The sequence below is a fragment of the Caretta caretta genome, chromosome 1, assembly GCF_965140235.1.
Source record: "Caretta caretta isolate rCarCar2 chromosome 1, rCarCar1.hap1, whole genome shotgun sequence".
Taxonomy (NCBI): domain Eukaryota; kingdom Metazoa; phylum Chordata; order Testudines; family Cheloniidae; genus Caretta; species Caretta caretta.
Window position 1 is genome coordinate 342773376 of NC_134206.1, and position 16594 is coordinate 342789969.

The 16594-nt window shown below is 44.5% G+C and overlaps 1 long non-coding RNA gene across 1 annotated transcript in view; it reads right to left on the reverse strand.

Annotated features, from left to right (window-relative positions):
* Nucleotides 1-1071: 1071 nt before the first annotated feature.
* Nucleotides 1072-16594, reverse strand: part of LOC142070661 (uncharacterized) — a 183044-nt gene continuing 167521 nt past the window's right edge. The window contains exon 6 of the long non-coding RNA XR_012666607.1: nt 1072-4680. This is a non-coding gene — a long non-coding RNA (uncharacterized LOC142070661). The remainder of the gene's footprint in view (nt 4681-16594) is intronic.

Consider the following 16594-nt stretch of genomic DNA (forward strand, 5'->3'; position numbering starts at 1 on the left):
TCCACCTCCTCCCTGAGCACGCCACTGCTTCTCCCAGGCTTGCGGCGCCAATCAGCTGTTTGGCGCGCAAGCCTGGGAGGGAGAGAAGCACAGCGGGGTGGCATGCTCAGGGGAGGAGGCGGGGCAGAGGGGAGCTGGGGCGGGGAGCGGTTCTCCTGTCCGCCGCCCACCCCGTTACTTGCTGAAGGCGGCCCTCCCCGCCCTCCCCCGCCCCAGCTCACCTCCGCTCCTCCGCCTCCCCAGAGCCCGCTTTTGGCCGCCCCCAAACACTTGGCGCCCTAGGCGACCGCCTAGTTCGCCTAGTGGTTGCATCGGCCCTGCTTCTAGGGGCTACAATGATACAAATAATAAATAATCATATAATACAACTTTAGGCCCTCATTTGAAACCTTTGGCCAGAGTATCTATCTATGTGGTGCAAAATTCTAATCAACCTCATTTAAGGAGGCAAGAGAAAAACGGTTTTCTAGATTTAGGTAGAATGCACTTGTAGGTACACACACACACACACCCCTCCCCATATGTGTATTTATATAATATTATCGATGGGTAAATTCTAACTATTTTCATTTCTCTTTTCAGCATCATTTATAGAATTGAGTGAATAATATGCAAACAATAGAGCTGGTTAAAAACAAGGAAAACAACTTTACATTTTCGCAAAAAACAAAGAAAAAAAGGGAGGTTCAAAATGGATCTATTTTCCATTGCTTGCAATTTTTCTATAATATTTTTAATCCAAATGATCAGAATTGGGTTTGAAATGATTGGATTTTTTTTTGCTTACTGAAAATCATTTTATCTTACTTTACAGTTTCAGAGAAGAAACAAAAAGTAATTAATGATTTTGAAAATAATTTTGATAAACAATTTGAAAAAATGATAAAAATATGGAAAATTTGTGATTTTTTTCCCCCAAAAGTTTCATTTTTTTGGGGGGGGGACCATTTTTCAATGAAAAATCTTTTCATTCAAAAGTTTTCACCCAACTGTAGGAAAGAGTAATGTATTCAGTGAATTTTACCTTTCTTCCCCTCTCCCCCCATTCAGCAGTTGTTCATAAACAGAATACAAATTTCTCATGGTTATTTATTTGAGATTATCCATAACTTTCTTCATTTGGTCAGTAAAACTAGTGTAAACAGTCCATTTGAATATTCACAGTTTGCATTCTGCTGGTGCAAGCAGTTGTATTTACCACCATGACGCCCCTTGTCATCAGAGTGGGATGATGCAGGGATCTTCATCTCCAGTAGCCCTTGTTGACCTGGCAATAGCCTGTCTCTCTCTGCCTCTTTCATGGCCTAGCCCTCCAACCAGTTGACCTTTCAGTTCTGTTCCCTTCTGGGATAACCAAAGTTCAGTTAAACAACCAAATAAAACATCCAAGCAAATTGTGCTTCTGCCCTTCTTGGACTATTCATGCTGCTTCCCTCAGCTGGTCACAGATTCTATCTTTCCTCTGGTATTTTTCTGCCCTCCCCAAGCTACTTTCTGCCTGCAGAACTTTGTGATGCTTCACACAGCTCCTGCTTATTGTAGAACTGTTCTCCAGGCTCTTCTCCCTGCTCACTCTGAGCTGCCTTTTCTCCTGGTTAGCCTTTGCCAAACCCTTCCCAGAGAAACCCTTCCCACCTCCTCTCTCATGGGTTCTCCACTACTGAGCGCTCCACTCCATTCATGTAGTCATCTATGATCCCCCAGCACCGGGCCGTGAGTAATTACAATTAAGTGTCCCTATTCCATCAGATTCAGCTGGGGGATGATAGCTACCAGGTCACATGCAAGGCTGAGCCCAGCTTGCCTGAGAGATCCAGCCAGCTTGTGACAGCTGGGCTATTTAAAAAGGCACATGATATTGTTTCCTATTTTCTGATTGGTTGATTTATGTAACTGTGCAACATGGACCTGAAGTTGCTCATGGTATAAGGGCTTGAACAGAAAAGAATAGAACAAACTGTGTATTGGAGTTAGGTAACTACGTCACATGGTATTGTGTCTGTTCTGGAATCTGACTGATAAATGTAACTAGCGAAGGTAGTCCGAAGTGTGATTGGTCAACTTTACCACTGAGTGTACAATTTACGGATCTCAGTCATTATGACTAACATAAGGATAAAGGAATGCAAACACACAAGTCTATTGCCTACGGCCTTGCTTTAAAGCCATCGCTGATCAAATGTTATGTAACTTATCTCATCTTTCTGACTTCAGTAGGACTATTTAGGTAAGTAAAGTTATGGGTCCTTAAGTGCTTTGCAGGATCAGGGCCTGTATCTGTAAATACTTCCTGACAGTGAGAGCAATTGGCCCATGAAATAATATGCCAAGATTCATAGTAAAAGACCCAGCATTTGGCACATTTAAAACCAACCAGAACAAAACACAAGTAATTCTGCAACAGGGATCAAACCTACAAAGGCTGCGAGGTGGACATTCTCTATTTGATCTTTCCATCTGCAGGTCCTAGCAACTCAATTCTGGCTTCATTTGCCAATCCAGATTGCCCACACTGAAGTCAGTGGAGCTCCTTGAGGTTTATATAAAATCAGATTCTGGCCCATTGACACCATGATTCTCTGTTTTCCGTGAAACTATGTGTGTTTTATTTTATGTAAATTAATTATGCACCCACCTTGCACTTTATATTAGTAACCCTATGTAACACAGCTCCACTTTAAAAAGTATCTTTATTTAAAAACAAACAAAACCCTAACCCTAACCCAAACAAAACAAAACAATAAGCAAGACATATTTGCCCTGGACCTTCCAAGTTATGGGGTTCTGCATGGGCACAAGTGTCTTCCAGAGCTTTATTCTACTGAGTAATTGATGGAGAGAGAGAGAGAGAGAGAGATTGCACACTTTCATACCACCCCCACCAGGCCCCTGATTCCAGAGGCTGCAAAGGAAGCTGATATAGGGGAAATCTCCCAGACAGGGGGATATGGAAAATTTTTGTTCTCTTTGGACATCTGGAACAGTAGCTAGAGTATAGAGCAGGGGGAACCAGACAATCTTAATTCAGCAAATGCTTTGCCAGTAAATTACTGGAGCATGTTCTGAAGTCACTTTCATGTGACAGTATCTGTCATCCTGCCTCTATTCCTGGTGGACTCATCACCCTAATATCTAGCTACCATATACACAATTAGGAGGGCACAGTAGATGGGCCAGATCCAGAGTATGTTCCTCTCAAATCCATGGATTTCATTTGGATTTACACAGGTGCTGCTGAGATCAGAATCTAGCTGTGCGTGTATGTGAAAATGGATACAACTCTCCTGTAGGGTTGGCCCTATTCCTGGAGGTTCATCTCGACGTAATCTTTAATTAAGATTAATCTGTAAATCTTGGAGACTCCAGGACAATCCTGGAGGGTTGGCTATCCTACATCTCCTGCCCATTTAAAGCCGCTTGCTCAATGGGATTAAGGGATTATGTTTTATGGTAATTTTCCAGAAGCAATGTTGCTGGGTGGTTGTGCTGTGGAAAGGCTAGTGCTTAGTAAGTGTAAAATGAAGTCTGTGGGCAGTATGAATGCAAAATTATTGTGCCAAAGTCAGAGTATAAAACTAGAGTAATACCATTACAGTCAATGGAGCTACTCTGGATTTACACCCATGCAAATGACAGCAGAATTTGACCCACTAAATTTAAATTGTTGCTGGATTCCCCAGACTTACTTCTTAGAATGTCATCACCATGGTGAGGTAGAGTACGTCTACACTGCAAAGAAAAATCTATGGCACTGAGCCTCAGAGCCCGGATCAATTGATTTGGGCCCATGGGGCTTGGGCAGCAGGGCTAAAAATGTCAGTGTAGACTTCCCCCTCAGGCTGGAACCCAGGCTCTGAAACCTGATGAGGTGGGAGAGTCTTGAAGCCCAGGCTCCAGCCCGAACGGGAACATCTACATGGCTATTTTTAGCCCCAGGAGCCTGAGTCAGTGTGGATGGGGCCCCAACAAGAGCTGAATTAAAACAGAACAGAACTGACATAGGCTATGTCAGTACGTCCTGTTCTGTTTTAATTTAGCTCATGTTGGGGGCTCTGCCCACATTTTCTGCATAGAAGCCTCTCCCACATTGGATGGGAAGTTTCCTCCGTCGCTGGCAGCTGCACGGTTCAGTATTATCTACCCCCAAAGGCTCAAAATGTATGAGTCACCACCTCCCTCTGCTGCCGCACCTTTCTGAGCCTTGCCCCCCTGTGATCTAGCCTGGAACCTGGGAGACATGGATTCGATTCCCCTCCCTACCACAGACATCCTGTGTGACCTTGGAAGGTTCACTTAGTCTCCCTGGCCCAGATCTTCCGGGGTATTTATGTACCTAACTCATTGATTTGACTCTCTATCTGTAAAACTGGGATAATAGCCACTGCCCTATTTCACAGGGGTCTTGAGAGGGTAAATCACAAGAGACAGTGAGGCATTCTGCTATTATGGTGACAGGGGCCATATTTGTACCTTAACTAAACAGGTAATCCCATTCCAGTAGCTCTTCGTTCTCTCACAGAGGTAATATCTTTCATTGGACCAATTCCTGTTGGTGAGAGAGGCAAGCTTTCCAGTTTACACAGAGCTCTTCTTCAGGAGACTTTTAAAAATAATATGTTTGGGGTTCCTTTTGTTTGCCTTCTGGTTTCTGAGCTTTGGGTCAAAGCTTCAAGCTTCTCTCTGCAAATACAAAGGCTAGAAACTTACATTTAAAAAAAATACAAGCTGAGATTCTCACAAAAATCACAGGATTCCAGGAGCTCAGTCTTTAAGGAAAACATCAAATATTATGAGAGGTGGTCTCATTGCAGAAAGTGCCTTTGCTCCCAACCCTGGGCACCTATTCAAGGTCTCAGCTAAATATTGACTACTAGTGCCTCTTGAGTGCTAGGAAGAGGCTAGCTACACACTCAGCAGCAGCGCTAGTCAGGAATTTTTCATCAAAATTGTTTTTTGTCAGAAAATGCCAATGCATCAGAAGAACACTTTTTACAAGAGGTTGCAATCCCAGACAAGCCAATAACCTGGTGGCCAGGGCACTCACTTGGAATGTGGAAGGCCCAGGTTCAAGTCTGCGGTCTGTCTGATTCAGAGCAAGGGCTTGAACTTGGGCCTTTTACAACCCACAGGTGTGTCCTAACCAGTGAGTTTACTAGCAATTCTAGGGGGAAAGGGGGATTGTCTCTCAATCTCTGCTGTTGGAGCTCTTGTACTTGGTATAAAGAATTAAGTAGTTTTGGGGCCAGAGAGACACTGTCTCTATAGCCAGGACAGTCACCTGTGATCCAATTTCAATTCCATGCTCCAATGACTATTTCATTATTAGAATAGCAGAGACTGACCCAGTCTCGACCCACCAACAGCCAGTGGTCAAGGTGCACACCTAAGATATGAGAGAACAGCAGACAGAGCTCTGACCCTGGCTTTCCACATCCCATATGAGCGCCCGAATCACCAAACTGTTCATTCTTGTGTGTGCGTGCGTAAAACTTCACATGGTCTCGGTTTCATCCCATTGTGTAATGTGAAAACTTTTGAAATCTCCAAAAGTTTCATGGGATGGGAAAACCATTTCCCACTCAGCTCTCCGCCATGGCCTTAAGGATACGTAAGCAGCTTGGTCAGAGAAGCTCTGCTGTGTTGTACCCCTGTGGCACTGTGGAGAAAGCATGCCACACCTTTCCCCAGCAGAAGTAATGTATGATCTACACCACTGCTGCCTTGGGCATTTTGCCTGCCTCTGTCATACAAGCAGAATGGCTCAGAGCACCTCTACTTGACTGCTAAAACTCCATGCCTTCAGAGAGGAACAATGGCACAACGTGGCCCTTAGCTTGCAAAGCATAAGCTAGTAACGTTCATACCTCGTTTACAGGTATTTTTCTAATACCCTCCCCCGCAGAATAATGTGATTACAATGTTCCAAGAGGTATTTGTGATTGCATTACGTCTTGCTCATGTCTCAGATGGTGAGAGAACTGTGAATCGAAGCTGAATGTAGTGAACGTTCTCTTCCTCGCTGCAAAGCCTAAGCTGAACGTGTTCCCTATCGTTAATCTTTTGCGGCGCCAGGGGAAACATTTTCTACTCAGAGTTGAGCAGGGCATGCTTTTCAGAGTCATTTCGCCTGGGTTTGATCTACGCACGTGCATGTGCTATAGACTTAGCTCTCTACTGACATGGAGATGCAAGTGCAATCAGTGACTTACACAGGATTGGAATTTTGGTTTCCTGGCATTGCCTTTGACATCTTCCTGTTCCCTTTTCCTTCCCCATCCCCTGAGCTTTACTCCTGGAGATCCCTTAGGACCAACTGGTCTTGAAAGGTGAGCCTAGCCAAAGGCCCTTCTTTTATTCAGCTACTCTGCAATATGAAGGAACCCAAAGACAGGTTTTACAGCCCACCCAGACAAATGAGAGTGATTCAGCTTACACTGTTCCCTTAACGACTGTCCAGATCCAGTTACTACATGGGATAACTTGTTCCATGGAAAGTTTTATAGAGACTGTTTATGCAACAACAATTCTGAATGCACCTGACCTAGCTCCTTTTGTCATAACAATACGTACTTACCTACTTCACACAGGAGCTACTTACCTACCTCAAGGGAGTTATGAAGACTGGTCAATTCAATAAGGTTTGTAGAGTGTTTTGAAGATGAAACAACCTGTTTCCTGTAAGCGCTAAGTATCATTATTTGACTACCCTGAGTCACACTTTCATCAAAGAAATAAAGACACTATGGCAAAGAGCTTTCATGAGTCCATTGTAAAAAAAACTTTTGCAAAACTATCTTAAACATACCCAAATCATGATTATACGTACTTTCTGGAATTTTGTCAGATAAGTTTCACAGTGAGGCTCACGAGAATTCCCCTTTGGGCAATGCTGAGACAATGATATTCACCTTATAATTTTCCCTTCGGCTGCCTACTGGTTTTGCTTGTGACAATAATGGGGTTCAGATAATCTTTGTCTCCTCCTAACTAGTATCAGTCCATTACTCAACACACTATGCAGATCGGTTTCATTTGTTGTACCATGTAGCATGCAATATCTTCCAGTCATTTAAAAAACGACAACATGTCAACAACCAGAAAACTACATTTTCTTCTCTGCAGGGTAATAACTCCTAATGCACACAGATTAAAAAACATCCTCACTGCGGACAGGCACTTCAGAGCTACTGAAAAGTTGGCAATTTTAAGCTTTTTAAAGACCACCCAATTAACCCACTTGGTACTGCCCTCAGTAAATCTTTTTAATAACATGACATGATTAAGGTATTCCCTGCGTTTTGATCTATGAAGATTTATGAAAAGTTACTCAGAAACACCTGTGTGGAAAAAAAATCCCCAATCCATCACTGTCTTCTGTTTGCCCATGAGCAATTCTCTTCAGCTGAACTAATGGCACAATGTCAGGTGAGAGCCGTATCTTCACACCGCAGAACTATTTTGCCTTTGGGAATAGAAGGATTTTTTTATGCCTAGTTGTTACCTTTGTGGCAATGTATTTCTGCAACAGATGACGTTCTGAAGGCAAGAAGTGAGTCCACCAGTAAAGTGCATTTTGGTTAAAGAATTTCCTCCTGTTCATTTTCTGATTGATTACCCTTCCTACTTGCAGATTGGGGCCTTCCTCCCTAAGAGCTCAAAGGACTTTGCAGGTGATCACAAAAAGCAGCCTCAGACCATCCTTGCAAGGTCAGGGAGTATTACTAGACCCATTTTACAGGTGGGAACAGAGGCCACATTTGTCCAGAGTGTCTTCTAATTTTGTGTGCTTCCATTTTGGAAGTCCCATGTTAAGTCCCAAAGAGCTCAAATCCGTTAGGGTTTGTCTTCCCTGTAGAGATAACCTGAGCTCTTACCTGGGTGTTGTCTCTAGCCCCCTTCCCATCCACATGTGATTGTGGAGAGTATATGTTATGAGTCCCTTCCTCTGCTGATCCACAGAAGATATGGGTTATTATAACCCCTATCTACACCATATTGCCTCTTTAGCTCACTTTTTAACCACTCAAGCTTTTAGCTCTGGAGGTCCCCAGTTCAGTCCCCAATGTGTCAGCCAAGTTAGCAGCCATCTCATGCATACACACACAAAACCCCGCTAGCTCAAGTATGGTGGTATTTTACACCTGGGCTGGCTAGGAGGGTGGGTTAGAGCCCTGTTCTGCTTTCACTCAGGCTGGTAAGCTGCCCACTTTGTAGTGATGATTCAGGCTAAATCACAAAAATGCCAATAGTCCTCCAGTGCCTTCCAACCATTTCCCCCCATGTGCCCAGAAGGACAGATAAGTTCTCCCACAATTCACTGGGAAGGACTCGTAGAGTGGCTCAGTCAACTACAGCATGAAGAATAATGGGATATGCCCCAGAAGTCCTAGCAACACACACAAGCAAGCGCTGCACCAGTGAGGATGCAATAACTTGAGTATGGCTTTACAGAGTGGCAGCTCACACCGGGTCTAGCCTAACTGGGCTCTGATCACCCAGCCTTACCCTGCAGTGAAGACATACCCTTTCTAAAAATCAGTGCCCATTATTGAAAATGCATGTTCAAGTCACGTGGCCAAAGTCATGCAGAAAAATCTGTACCAAAGCCTAGAACAGAAGCTAGGTAACCTGAGTCCTGGCCCTATTCTTGAACCACAGGACCGTCAATACCCACATATACATCTCCCCAAATACAGTATCCATGCAACAAGTGCATTATAATTTACCATGTGTGTACAGATTAAATATTATCAGAGCAGCTACTCACAGTCATTTCTGAAGTTTTCAGTGCATGAGGATTGAGTAGTACAACTCTATTCCTGTCATGAGCTGGCAGAAATGACTAAACAGTTACAGAGGAATATAAGAATCTCCATACACACAGACTAAATGGTCCTTCAAATCAGCAGTTTGTCTCTAATAGTGATCAGGACAGATAGTTTAAAGAAAGGTTAAAAACACCCATATCTAATTATACAACATGGCACCATTTAAGAAGATGTCTTCTACACTCCAGGCGGTGGCCTGAAATAAAAGGACTGATAGCCTGTAACTGAGTGAACTCACCAGCCAATGTGTTCCCTCCTGGCCAAGCATTATGTTGCAGTGACCCTGCCTCAGTTTCCCCTGCCTCAGTTTCACCTGCCTTATGGCTGTTTGGTGCTGCAACAGTCAGTTTCTTCTCACAACTCTAGCTCTCTGTCCAGGTGGGTCATAATCTCTCTGCTTGTGGAGTATTAAAGAGGCTCACAAGCCAAAAGTCCCATGACCCTGTATCGGGTCATCAGCCCCTATCGCAGCCTTGGTTCTACAGCCCTTTCCCCTTCTTCCTCAAGGAGGCTTTCCTATGCCCCTTTGCTGGGGGTAACAGGGAAACCCAGGCCCACCCACACTTGGTTCCAGATCAGGGCCCCTGTATGAAGATGCTGGAATCAATCTCTCCCAACCCCTTACTGATTCCCCGACCTGCTTCCTACCATGGACCTCCTGCTGCTATTGCTCAGACTCAGATTCAGAGGCTCGGATCCTCCCCTTCTGGTAGCCTGGATTGTACCTCATAACTTTACCTAATCTCAAGAAGACTAATGATGCCCAGGGTAGTAATAGTATCACCATTTTACAGACTGAGACACTGAGGCAGGGAGTGATTAAAGCCTACATTTTCAAACCTGACTATCTAACCATCCATCCAGTTCTAACCTGTTCTAAATCAATATTTAGGCACCAAGACAAGTGGGCTGAGTTTTATTTCACTGGCAGCTGCAAGTGTCTGGCATCTTTTGATCACTTATTGATAGAGTCAGTTGGTATTTTTTTAATGTTGAATTTGACAAACAATTTCTTCCATTATTTGCCTAATCCCCCATTGCACCCATTGAAAAATGAAGCCTCAAGCCTCTCTATATTTCTTATTTCAATTGAACGGGTTTGCCCAACCCTTCCATGGAACAGAAGAATGAAGAGAGAAATCCCAGTAACCTAGAGAAGTCCGAGCAATCAACTCAAAGATTCATAAAGTCACTGGACAGAAACCAAATCATGCAGGCTGACACAGTCCAGGGGTAAGAAAGAACAGGGCTGTCAAACTGTGTTATCCGATTGCAAAAATAGGTTTGCAAATGCCCACAAAATGACTGCAACGCCATGCTAAAAGAATAAATGCCCATGCAGATGGCAAGATAGCTGCCTAACAAGACATCCATCAGCACACAGAATGTCATGTTGGTGCAGATTAGTAGCAGGTCTATAGCTGAAAGAACTGTGTACAGTCATGGTTATGGTGCACGTAATTGCAAGCGTGTATCTGCATGCAGTTTTGCACCTGGATCATTGCACCTCCCTTTTTGGGACTAGCCTTAAACATCTAATTGAAGCACATACAAGAAGGGAGTAAGCTGTTTTACAACGAATCTAAAATGAAGGCATCTCTACACAAATCAGTGAGCTCTGGCAGGCCTGCAGGAAGGAAATGAGGAGGGAAAATATGCTGGTGAGCAGGGAAGGGCAACACTTGTTCTGCTACAGAAAGAAATGGCCTCAAAGCTCGTGGGCTACATGAGATGGCTCACATGGGAGGACATTGAACAAGAAGCATAACATAGTAGTCAAGATTACGGATGGATGAGCCAGTTAGGATGAAAATCCAGTCTACAGTTTTGACCAGACCTCATGCTGAGTCTTTCTCCTTTGTTTTTCTACAGTTAAAACTAAAACTAACTAACTAACTAACTAAAGCCCTTTGAATCACTTATTTTCTCCATCATTTCCTGCAGCTCTTCTTGGTCTGCCCCAGGCCAGAACTGGAGGTGGTAAAATGCTAAAAGAGAGACCGCTAGGATGCAAGTCCGATCCAAATTCTGTAAGAAAAAGTAATTAATAGATTTTAAAGCCAGAAGGGGCCATGATGAACTAATCTAAACTTCTGCATAGAACTGGTCCTAGAATTCCATCTAGTGATTCCTGCATCAAACCCACTAGCTTGTGTCTGAATTCACTGGCAATCATTCAGAAACCTCCTCCCCCCTTCCCCAACATGGGTCATCAGCTGTACTTGAACTCAAAAACACACACACACACACATTCTTTTAAAATATTCTTCTGATTGCTAAGAACATGAGACAGAATGAAACTCACAAAACCATAAGATGGGCACTTTAATTAAATGCAACCTGCTTTGGACTACAACATCCCCCTTTTGCTACAGTGGCTCACTGTATAAGCTCTTTTCTGATCTTGAACAGCTGGGTCTTAAAAATGGGGGGCGGGGGGAAGACTGTGAGAGCTGAAAAAGGTTTGAAAGCAACAACCCTATTCTCCGAGGAACCAAGTGTCAGTGGACTGACTAAGTCTCATAATGGGTATGAGTACGTGCCATTGATCACAGACAATCACAGTAAATTTCCCTTAGCAATATCCAGCAGACCAAACGGTGATCAGTGATAACTGAGCCCCAAGGGATTTACTTGCAGCCCATTCAAGACTAAAGCTACCCTCAAAGGAAGGCAAAAAGAAAAGGAGTACTTGTGGCACCTTAGAGACTAACCAATTTATTTGAGCATAAGCTTTCGTGAGCTACAGCTCACTTCATCGGATCACTGCGAATACAGACTAACACGGCTGTTACTCTGAAACCTCTCAAAGGAAGGGTTAGTCTGGTTTGCCTGAGGAAATTAAATACATTGTTTATGGAATTAGCAGGAATCCACATTAGTCCATATTTTCCAGAGACTTTTGTGACAATAGTTCAATAGCAGGCTTTAAGATAATGTGTATCATGTGGCCTGATTTTCCTCTCACACTGAAGTAACTTCAATGACATTAATGAGTGACTCCTGATTTACAGCAGTGTAAGTTAGAGGAGAACCAAGCCCATGGTGTCCAAAATATCATCTTCAGAATAGCTAGATGCATGCAACAGTCGTATCCCAGGCTCTGTGTCTTGGTTATATGTGACACAATAACAGTTCTTAGCATCCTATGATGTTCAGCTTTATAACTTCCAAGTACCTCTACAAGTGCTAAAACAGTTCCTGAAACAGTTACTCACTTATGACTTCGGTAAGAATTTCCCCTGAGTAAGGAACAAGGAGAACTCTCAAAGTTTGATTCAGTCTAATTGTAATTATTTATGTAGCCCCAGTGTCCTTTACAGATATCGAATGAGACAAGGGGTAAAAGTTTTAAAGCACCTATATGTTTAGGAACCTGAGTCCCACTGACTTTCATGAATGAAGATTTTTGCAAAAAAACCCAAACAACCCAAAAACCCACACATCAAGTATATGTATATGAATGAAAGGGGTTGTGGCTTTCCAGTTGAAATATTTCATTGTGCAGCTGAAAAGTTTTCAATTTGGGGGTGTTTGGATTTTCAACAACAAGTCAAAATTTCCCATAGAAAATAAACTCCTTTAAGGAAAAAAATTGTTTCGTTGAAAAGCTAATTTCTGACAGAAAAATTGCATCCAGCCCTAATTAGAGCTTCTGCATGCCTGTCTTCAGCCTCATGCTTAATCCACTAGCCCAGACTTCCCAAATTCTGGTTTGTGGACTGTGGACCATCTGTAGAGTGCTAGTTAGTCACATGACATTGGCTTCTCCTCCTTGTTTTCAGCTTCCAAATTGCATTAAAAGAAGGTAAAAATTCATTAATATGTTCTTAATGTAGCTTTCTATTTAGCTGCCCCAGGGATGTAATGGGACCACAAATGGGAGAGGAGATAGGGTGTGATTGTGTTTGGGAAGGAGATTGATCTACACAACCGAGCACGGGAAGAGAGGCATTCGTGGGACAAAAGCCAAGTCATGAGTGATTCTGGGTGCATAACTTGAGATACCTTAAAGGGACCCTGATTTTCAGAAAGTGCCCTCTAAAAATCAAGCCCCTTTAAAGTATCTCAAGTTGGGCAACCAAAATCATTTGTGACTTGGCTTTCACCCCACGGATGCCTCTTCTCCCAGGCCTGATTGTGCAGATCAACTTCTGAGGCACCCAAAATCTGTCCTCTCCAGAAAGATGTGCTCGATGCTGTGTCAAAGCCCGAGGACCCTTTCACTAGAGCACCCGACCTCCCCGAACAGATGCAGAAAACATCCCTGATTGTCATTAGCGATAATGCTGCAGCTAGCTCCTTCCCTGCTTTCCACATCACTGGAGCAGTAATCTGACCTTTTCTTTTTGGTACCTCTCTTAAGAATACATGCTGTGGAGCAAATCACATCCACCTATTATATAAAGGAGAAGGGATGTAGCTAATTAAGAACAAGGCAATGCAAACTTTTTTTCCTGAGCCCTCCGGAGGAATTCCCAGGTGTGCTGAGGAAGATATGCTTGGGAAAAAAAAGAAAAGAACTGTTCTGCAGTCAATCTAACAGCACTAGGTCTCCTTTCATGAATTGATTTACCCACTAGGTGACATATTGGCAATTTTCTGTTACCTTCCCAGTGATACGACTAAGTAGATGAAGCTTAAAGGCAGGTCAGATAAAAAGGGTTTAATCTAACAAAGGCAGCCTGAATTTCACATGTCAGGGAAGATGATTTAACAGGGACTAGCAGGTTAAGTGTGATACTGTATCAGGATGGAGAGTCCCTAATTAATATTATGCTGCAGAAATGTTTACTAGAAAACTGAATGACAGAAAGAGCCTGATTCTCCACTCATCGAGCTGGCAGTGTACCCAAGGAAGCAGGAGCAGAGGCATGGCTTAGCTGTGTCGAGTACAACCCCCCATGAAACCAGTACTAGCTTGTAGCGTAGGTGTAACCTGAGAGACAGGCCAAGCCCCAGCAAGTATGCAGTGTAAATGGACAAACGGTAGGAAGGGAAACTGACATTAAGTGACTTGCTCAAGGTCATACAACACTGGTGCCCCTTCTGCAAAGCACACGAGCAAATGTTGAAAATACGTACATAATTAGATACTTTGCTGAACGAGGTCCTAAATCAGCAGGAATTTCTTCAGCTTCTGTGGTGTAAAACCAGTGTAACTGAGAGAAGACTCAGGCCTGATGACTTGTTTGTGAAGCAAAAGACAGTACTGCAGAAAGTTTTATGAATATACCAGGCCAGAGAGATCTGTGAGAAATGCCATTCAGAGACTTCATTGCAATTGTTTTGTTTGATGAAGTCTGAAAAAATGTTTTGGAAAGCGCAGTAATATTGCAGGAAAATGACACAAGACTAAAATGTGTTTTAAGACCTATCAATGAGAAGCCCTACGAAACAGCTGCTGCTTTTTCTTCTTCTTGAATCTGGTTAGAAATTTTCAGATTTGTGATGTTAGATTTTTTTTTTCCAGTATTCACCCTTTTCTCACCAGTTCTTGTTATTATTATGACTTTGCAACACAAAATGGATTGTCACCTGAACACTGTAGGGTGGGATGGAGCCAGGGACGGGGATGGCCCAGATTGTGTTCTCTCTATCTCTCTCTCTCACCAAGACTTTAAATCTCTTCTTTCTTTTCTTGTTGTTTTCCTTGATCTTTAAAATAAAGTCAAGTACATGGTTATTCTTTGCCTACTGAGGAAAAAAAAGTCAATACACTACCAGCGTAAGCATTAGCTTTCAAATGCATGATTGCTCTGCTTACACATTCATCCTTCCATGAGGTAGTGTGGTCTAGAGGTTAGGACACCAGCATGGCGACTCAGGTGACCTGGGTTCTAATTCTGCCTCTACCACTGATGTGATGCCTGACCCTGAGCGAGTCTGCTTGCCTTCCTTCTATTCAGACTGCTGGCTTGCTGGGGCATGGGCTGTCTCTCAGCCTACGTCTACACTGTAAGCCAGGGGCGTAATTCCCCAGCTTGTGTTCACGTACCTCACGCTGGCTCTGATCGAGCTAGCACAAGTATAAATAGCAGGACAGTTGTGAATGGGTGGCGCCTGAACCGCCGGCTGGGGGAGGCTAGCCCACAGCCCCGCCCCTTCTGCCCAAGGCCCCGCCCCTTCCCCCCCCACCAGAGCCCCGCCACCATGACAGCTGGCGCTAGGCCCCTCAGTGCACTGGGAGGATGGGCGGCGTGCCAGGCCATAGCCGTAGAGCAGAAGCAGAGGGCCTGGGGGCGGAGCATGGGCGGGGCCATGCCTGGCTGTTTGGGAAGGCACAGCCAATTCCAGCCTATGGTACTTAAGGATAAGTGCAGGGTCCTGCACTTAGGATGGAAGAACCCAATGCACAGCTACAGACTAGGGACCGAATGGCTCGGCAGCAGTTCTGCGGAAAAGGACCTAAGGGTGACAGTGGACGAGAAGCTGGATATGAGTCAGCAGTGTGCCCTTGTTGCCAAGAAGGCCAATGGCATTTGGGGATGTATAAGTAGGGGCATAGCGAGCAGATCGAGGGACGTGATCGTCCCCCTCTATTCGACATTGGTGAGGCCTCATCTGGAGTACTGTGTCCAGTTTTGGGCCCAACACTACAAGAAGGATGTGGATAAATTGGAGAGAGTCCAGCGAAGGGCAACAAAAATCATTAGGGGTCTGGAACACATGACTTATGAGGAGAGGCTGAGGGAACTGGGATTGTTTAGTCTGCAGAAGAGAAGAATGAGGGGGGATTTGATAGCTGCTTTCAACTACCTGAGAGGTAGTTCCAGAGAGGATGGTTCTGGACTATTCTCAGTGGTGGAAGAGGACAGGACAAGGAGCAATGGTCTCAAGTTGCAGTGGGGGAGGTTCAGGTTGGATATTAGGAAAAACTTTTTCACTAGGAGGGTGGTGAAACACTGGAATGCGTTGCCTAGGGAGGTGGTGGAATCTCCTTCCTTAGACGTTTTTAAGGTCAGGCTTGACAAAGCCCTGGCTGGGATGATTTAATTGGGTATGGGTCCTGCTTTTGAGCAGGGGGTTGGACTAGATGACCTCCTGAGGTCCCTTCCAACCCTGATATTCTATGATTCTATGATTCTATGATTCTACCCACTACCCATGCAGCCGTGGCAGCACAGATGCTGGCAATGGAGGCATCCATGGCTTAACTGTGCTGAGTCTGTACCCACCGGTTTTGGGAGGGTTTGTACTCCGTGCAGCTAAGCCATGCTGCTGCTACCTGGGTGACTGTGGCTACACCGCTATTCACCGAGTAAGTGGAAGGATGTGTACCCGAGCAGGGGACTCACCTTCCTAGCTTGTAGTGTAGACACACATCGCCTCAGGCCCAGAGCCGCCAAGGTATTTAGGCCCCGAATTCCCATGAGGGGCCTCGCTGCCCCGGCGTACTGCTGCTAACGCAATGCTGGGACTGTAACACCACTCCTGCCAGTAATCTTGAACGACCTGATCCGGGCTGAACATACAGCTACTCATCTGGGGCCCGAAGCGGTAGATCCTGAAATGTGCCGGGCCCCCATTTCAGAGCACTGCGCGCCCTCAGCTGCCGCTGACTCACGCTGAGGCTGCTCAACGCCCTCCTAGGAACATTTATGGAGGAAAAAAATCTGCAGAAGGCTCTTGATTAATGATCAGCGTTACTCAATCGTTGAACCCATCTTGTCAGCCCTTCCCACTGTGCCTTGCAGGAGGAATAAAACTTCCAATGTGCCTGGAGCGAATGGCAAAGGGAAAACCACACACAGACCAAGCTGCTG